Raw genomic sequence first — 7,791 nt, 5'->3', positions numbered from 1 at the left:
TACCACCCTTCCTTTCATCTTTTCTTCTTTTTCCTTCTTCCAAACCAGCCCACTACTTCCCTCTATTCATCTATTGTTTCTTTCCCCTACCTCCACTTCTACCGAAATACCGCAAAAGTCGAAATCTGTGAAGCTAGGTGGTGCCGATTCTTTGTTGACCAGCAACCCTCTTTTTCTTTTCACTCTTTGGTGGTCAGTTCCCTTATCTTCTAGGCTTAAACGGATTTAAGAAGAGAGACTGTGGTAAATGTTCATACTCTAAAGTGATTTTAATAGTAACTGTTGACAAAAGCCGAAACTCCTATAGTTTAGGGAGGTGGCCGAATGTGGGTATAGGCCTTATTGGGTTCTTCTTTTGATCTTGTTATGGTTTGTATAGTGGAGGAGCAGCAAGGCAAAGTGTCGACTTGGATTAGCTCGAATCATCGGAGTGACTAAATCTAGTCACCAACTTCGGCAAAGGTATGAATTCTAAGGCCATTATGGATGGTGGCCGAATGTGTAAGTGTTGATAATAGATGGTTCTCGTTTTGGTTTAATTATTGTGAGCTGATCCATAAGTGGTTGATTATAGGAGAAATCGTGTAGGAGATCTCGTCGAGGAATATCGCAAATCAGGTGTGTAATGAACCTTCTTTCGTAGCTTAAATCGATAAATGCCGAAAAGCTGAAATGCTAAAATTCTGGCATTTTGAGGACTTGTGAGCAAGCGAACGCTCATTGGTTAGTTAGATTCTCTAAGTTGATGATCGGGAACGTTGGAAAAGGTAAGAGCATGATTTTTGGCATCATGGTAAGTTGGGCCTCGAGGGGCTAAAATCAGGCCCATTTGGGTAAGTCTGGTAGGAAATAAAATCCTATTAAATTGCATGTTAAGACTGGTAATACCATTGCAAAATATAAGCTAAACGAGCCTAGATGACTAAATCGGCTATGTAGGGCCCATTGGAGGTTTTAGGCCCAATAACTCGGTTTTGCTAAAAATGGGCCAGAATCGCTATTTAAACACATGAGTTGTTAGTAACTGTTAATGAACATGGAAAACCCTAATATTTGGTAAAATTATGAAATTACCTTTATAATATGAAAATGATTGTTTTGCCCCTAGGTAAAAATGACCATTATACCCCCAGGGTTTAATTATAAATTTGATACATGGGATTTTGATATACATGATTGACTTGATATGCACATGATATGTATGATATGCACATGATATGTACGATATGCACATGATATGTATGATATGCACATGATGGATTCATAAATGCATTGGGTTGGGTTTTTATATGGATGGAGGAAGTGCAAAAGGGCTTATGCCCGAGTTTACCGAAAAGGGCTTTTGCCTCAGTTATTAAAAGAGGCTAGGCCTCCAGTTATATGATAAAGCAGCTCTGCCAGTGGAGAGTTTTGGCTGGGTGGGTTGAGTTATTCCCCACATAGAGAGCTTGGTTGGTACGAGTGGAGAGTAGCGGATGGTGGGTCGAGTAGTCTCCCCAAATGGGCTTGCATTCTTTCATTGGCATTACATGTGATAGTGGAATGGGCCTATTGGCCATACTGTTTACAGTAAAGGCTTCGGTCGAGTAATATGAAACATGAAAAGGCTTCGGCCCAGTGTTATGCAATATGGTAAATGAAAAGGCTTCGGCCTAGTATATGTTGAGATTGGATTTGGGCTTAGGCCCAGCAGGCTGATATTGTTTTGGGCTCTGGAAGGGGCTTGTTGCACATTGAGTTTCCAAAATCACCCCCTTTCCTTAACCTTGCAAGTGGGCCTTGATTTGACTTGGTGCCGGAGGGGATTCAGAGTGGCCACGATGATCGTTTTTGGGCTTTTGAATAAGTGATTGGTTTTCTTAAGTTTACCTTATTTATTATTTATTTTTAGGTTGTAATAAGGCCATTTTAACTTTATTTTCTTCTTTTCTGGGATTATTTAATTTTTAATAACTTTAATCTGGTTGATAATAAATGGGCTAGACTTAGGACGTGTTTTCAAAATGATACTTGATTTCAAAATAACACAATGCCACGATTATCTAATTTATCAAAGATATCAGCTTAAGTAAATTTCAACTCGATATAACCAAGTGTGGCAATGGTTGTGGGCATGTCTAGGATTGGATCCAATCGAAGAGCTTGGTATTTAAGTAGCCTTCATGGCTCACCTCCTCTGTTACGGATTCCTACCTGGTGCCCAACTTCCATTCACTTTGTTAGCTTAACAAAAGTCAGTTTTTAAACACTAAAAAGAATCATGGATTTTTAGACTTCTATGTGGCACGTCAGATTCGGCCATAACGTCTGGCGAGGTTTGGGGTGTTACATTTAGTGGTATCAGAGCCTAGGTTGCAATAACTCGACTGTGGATCGGGTCCGAAAAACTTTTCAAAAAAAAATTTGGACCAAGAAGGGTATTTTTGGAAATGGTTTTGAAAAGATCTTCTCAAAGATATTTTACAAAGGTATACATGATAAAATGGTTTAAGTTTTTCTGGTTTTTAAAACGGGTCTAAAATCGAGAATTTCAAAACAAAGGTATTTTTTTCAAATTTCAAGAAATTATATTTTCTGTGATTAAATACATGGTTTGTGGTTTTTGGTTTGGAGAAAGAAGTGGCGCACTGAATCTCCGGCACCAAGTCTATCAGTATACTTTCTTTACGTTATGTGAAATTAATATGATGCTATAAATAGAACTGAGACCCTACTATGATACTTTAGATAGGGTAGAACTGTAAAATGGTAGGAGTGAGAATTGTAGCTAGGCTACGACGTTGCGAAAATAATCCTTGAACTACTATATTTCCATAAGACACCTCGTAATAAACAATTGAACATTAAAATAATGTCATAAAATTCGTAGTCAGATAAGTCTATATGAGTACAAGAGGAGCTCGTGGACGAGGCCGCGGACGTGGTCGCGGAAGGGTGCAAGCTGAATCTTCGTCCTCGGGGCATAGGCCAGCTGAGGAGGCATCCGTGCCACAGGCAACTGAGACTGGGTCTTATGATCGGGCTGCGGGGGATGATTCTTTGTCCCAAGCCATGTTAAGGGTTTTAGAAAGAGTGGCTGGAGCTAGCACTGGGACAGTAAATAAGGGATTCATCTCGGAGCGACTCCTGGCTGAGCAGAAGTTTTTAGGGACGTATCTGGAGTAGCCCCAAATGTGGCTGAATATTGGCTAGGGGCAACAAAGCGGATTATGGATGATTTAGATTGCTCTGTGGAGCAAAAGCTGAAGGGGGTTGTGTCGTTGCTACGAGACGAAGCATATCGATGGTGGATCACCGTAAGGGAGAGTGCCCCGATTGAACGAGTAACCTGGGAATTGTTCAAAATTGCTTTTAAGGGGAGGTATGTTGGAGCTAGTTATGTGGATGCCCGTTGAAAGAAATTCTTGAATCTGACTTAGGGTAATAAGACTGTTGCGGAGTATAAGGTAGAATTCTTGAGGCTGAGTCGATACGCCAGTGGGATAGTCGCGACTGAATATGAGAACAGTGTTCGATTTGAGGATGGTCTTCGCGATGAGCTTAGGATATTGATAGCTCCACAGAGGGAGCGTGATTTTGCTGCATTGGTGGAGAAGGCTAAGTAGCCGAGGAGGTAAAACGGACTGAGCGGCAGAATCGTGAGAAGGATCGGCCCAGATTTAAGAGGGATTTTAGACCCTCGAGTGCTACGAATAGGAATGTTAAAAGAGCTAGAATGGAGGAACCGGTTCGAGCAGTTCCAGTGAATACTTTTAGACCACAGGCTTGCAGGGACTGTGGTAGGGTACATATGGGGGAGTGCTGGAAATGAACTGGAGCATGTTTTCGATGTGGGTCCAAGGAGCATAAGTTCAGAGAATGTCCTCAAAGAATAGCTCAGGAACTAGCTGCGGAACAAAGGGATGTCCAACCACAGCGAGGAGAAGCACCACCACAGAGAGGTCATAGGCAAGGTAGAGGTGGCAATGGTAATGGACGAGGACGTGGGGCACCTGGCAGAGGTGTTGGACATGCTGAAGCTCGACAGTCGGCGTTGGTTTATGCTGCACAACGTCGTGAGGAGGGTGATGCTCCTAATGTTATAACTGGTACGTTCTTCGTTCATAGTACACCTTGCACTGCTTTGATTGATGTGGGTTCCACTCACTCGTATGTTGCTTGTGATGTATTTGGGGCATTGGGTGTGCTTCCTGAGGAGACTGTGAGTGGGGTATCGGTGATAAGCCCTTTAGGACACTCGGTTAAGGTAGATAAACTTTTTAGGGCGGTGCCTTTGGAGAGACAAGATAAGATTTTTGAAGGAGATTTGATGGAGCTTCCATTTGGGGATTTTGATCTTATCTTAGGAATGGACTGGCTAACTAAGCGTAAGGCGACGTTGGACTGTGCTGCAAAGGGAATGGTACTAAGAATTGCTAAAGAAGAGGAGATAATGGCCATAGGGGAACGAAGGAATTATTTGTCCAATGTTGTTTCGGCTTTAAGGGCTGAGAAGTTGATTCGGAAAGGTTGTGAGGCGTACTTGGCATTTGTAAGTTAAACTAAACCTGAGGAGATAACGGTGGAGTTGGTTAGGACCATTACGGAATTCCAAGATGTATTCCCAGAGGAACTTCCTGGATTACCTCCAAATAGAGAAGTCGAGTTCGGAATCGACTTGTTACCTGGAACAGCTCCTGTGTCCATTACACCTTATAGGATGGCACCAAAGGAGTTGGTAGAATTGAAAGCTCAGATTCAAGAACTGTTGGATAGAGGGTTTATAAGACCAAGTGTTTCCCCATGGGGCGCACCAGTGTTGTTCATAAGGAAGAAAGATGGGACCATGCGAATGTGTATTGACTATCGGTAGTTGAATAAACTAACGATTAAGAAAAAGTATCCGTTACCAAGAATCGATGATCTGTTAGACCAACTAAGAGGAGCCTCGGTATTTTTGAAGATTGACCTTCGGTCAGGATATCATCAATTGAGAGTCAAAGAAGCGGATATTTACAAGACAGCATTCAGGACTCGATATGGTCATTACGAGTTTCTGGTGATGCCTTTTGGTTTGACTAATGCACCGGCAGCATTCATGATTTAATGAATCGAGTGTTTCAGCTGTACTTGGATCGGTTTGTGGTCGATTTATCGATGATATCTTGGTGTATTCGAAAATAGAAGAGAAGCATGATGAGCATCTTCGTGTTGTGCTACAAGTGCTAAGGGAAAAGCAACTTTATGCGAAGTTTAGGAAGTGCGAGCTTTGGCTAAAGGAAGTCACTTTCTTTGGGCATGTTGTGTCTGCTGAGGGGATCAAGGTGGACCCTCGAAAGATTGAGGCGATTCTGGAATGGAAGCCACCGAGGTCAGTAACAGAAATCCAAAGTTTTTTGGGGTTGGCAGGTTATTACCGGAGATTTGTGGAAGGATTTTCCGTGTTGGCAGCACCGTTAAAGAAACTTATAAGGAAGGGAGCACCTTTTGTTTGGACGAATAAACAGCAAGAGGCTTTTGAGAAACTGAAGAAGGTTTTGACAGAAGCGCCAGTGTTGATTCAACCAGAGTCTGGTAAGGATTTCACTGTGTACAGCGACACGTCACATGTAGGTTTAGGCTGCATGTTGATGCAAGAGGGTAAAGTGGTCACTTATGCTTCATGACAGCTTAAGCCTCACGAAGTAAACTATCCTACACATGACCTGGAGTTGGCAACGGTGATTTTTGCGCTTAAGATATAGAGGCATTACTTGTATGGGGAGAGATGCATTATCTATACGGATCACAAGAGTCTTAAGTATTTGCTAACTTAGAAGGAGCTGAATCTTAGACAACGAAGGAGGATAGAGTTGTTAAAGGACTATGATTGTTCGATTGAGTACCATCTAGGTAAGGCAAATTTGTGGCTGATGCGTTAAGTCGAAGGGCGGTAGCAGAGTTGAAGGCAATGTTTGCTCGTTTACGTTTGTATGACGATGGAAGCTTAATGGCAGAGTTACAAGTGAAACCGACTTGGGTGGAGCAGATTAAGAAGCAATAGTTGGAGGATGAGTCATTGGTTTCTCGGTTTCAGCAAGTTAAGAAGAGGGAGAATACCGACTTTGGGTTAAATAATGATGGAGTTCTTTGTTTTTGAGGAAGAATCTGTATGCCAAAGGACTCTGACTTGAGATTGATGGTTTTGAAAGAGGCACATAATGGACCTTGTGCTATGCATCCAGGAGTGAGTAAGTTGTATCGAGACTTGCGAGAGCTATATTGGTGGCCTGGGCTTAAGCGAGAAGTGACCAAATTTGTGGGGAGATGTTTGACGTGTCAACAAGTGAAGGCCGAACATCAGCTGCCTTCAGGATTGTTACAGCCGATAAAGATACCACTTTGGAAGTGGGAAAGGGTAACTATGGATTTTGTAAGTGGGTTGCCATTGACACCTTCCAAGAAGGATTCAGTTTGGGTAATTATGGATAGGCTCACAAAATTTGCCCATTTCATACCTGTCTGAACCGATTACTCACTCCAGAAGCTGACCAAGTTGTATGTGGCGGAGATAGTGCGGTTGCATGGGGTGCCAGTATCGATAATTTCTGACCGAGACCCAAGGTTTACATCTCGGTTTTGGCAGAAGTTGCATGAGGCGTTGGGAACGCGATTGGATTTTAGTACGGCTTTTCACCCTCAGTCGGATGGGTAGTCAGAGAGGGTCATTCAGATTCTAGAAGACATGTTGAGAGGTTGTGTTATTGAATTTAGGGGCAGTTGGGAGGACTATTTGCCATTGGTGGAGTTCGCGTATAACAACAGTTACAAGCAAGTATTCAGATGGCCCCTTATGAGGCACTATATGGGCGAAGGTGTCGTTCGCCTACTTGTTGGGCAGAGTTGGGGGAAAGGCAAGTACTTGGGCCAGAGTTGGTAGCAGATACTGAAGACAAGATTAAGGTGATCAGGAATCGGTTAAAGGAGGCAGCGGATCGACAAAAGTCTTATGCCGATCTGAAGCGTAAGGATATTGAATATGCGGTTGGGGACATGGTCTTTTTGAAAGTTTCGCCTTGGAAGAAGATATTGAGATATGGTAAGAATGGCAAGTGAAGTCCACGATTTATTGGGCCTTATTGAATTATTAAGCGGATAGGGTCGGTGGCTTATCAGCTAGAGTTACCTCTAGAGTTGGATCGTATTCACGACGTTTTTCATGTGTCCATGCTAAGGCAATATCGTTCTGACCCAACTCATATCGTGCCAGTTGTAGAAATCGAAGTACGGTCAGATTTGACCTTTGAAGAAGAACCTGTGCAAGTACTTGATCGCGACGTCAAGGTGCTGAGAAGGAAGTCAGTTCCATTAGTGAAGGTACTTTGGAGAAACCATGGCAAGGAAGAAGCTACTTGGGAAACCGAGGAAGCAATGTGTCAACAATACCCTCAACTATTTGGATCAGGTAAATTTTGAGGCCGAAATTTCTTTAAGGAGGGTAGAGTTGTAACATCCTGATTTTCAGGTTTTTTTTGCAATTCTCGATATTTTGGTAAAGTTTTTAAATTTTGGTATTTGGTTGGGAAATTCATAATTTGAGTATGTAAATGGGGTTATGGAAGGCCCATGTGTTGGCCAAAACCCGGTAGAAATTTTTGAATTTTGGACTTAAGAAGTTAGGGGCCTTGGATAGGTGGTCTTATTAAAATTTGTGGGTAAAATGTATCACAAAAGAGCCTCTAGCAAAGTGGCTAAGTGATGCCACTTGGGAGCTATAAAGGTGGCGTGTAAGTGGTTGGGGGAAGACCTGGGATCGATTCCCTGTGATGGCAA

The sequence above is a fragment of the Gossypium hirsutum genome, chromosome A04, assembly GCF_007990345.1.
Source record: "Gossypium hirsutum isolate 1008001.06 chromosome A04, Gossypium_hirsutum_v2.1, whole genome shotgun sequence".
Taxonomy (NCBI): Eukaryota; Viridiplantae; Streptophyta; class Magnoliopsida; order Malvales; family Malvaceae; genus Gossypium; species Gossypium hirsutum.
The sequence above is the reverse complement of the archived record's forward strand: the minus strand, read 5'-3'. Positions refer to the sequence as shown.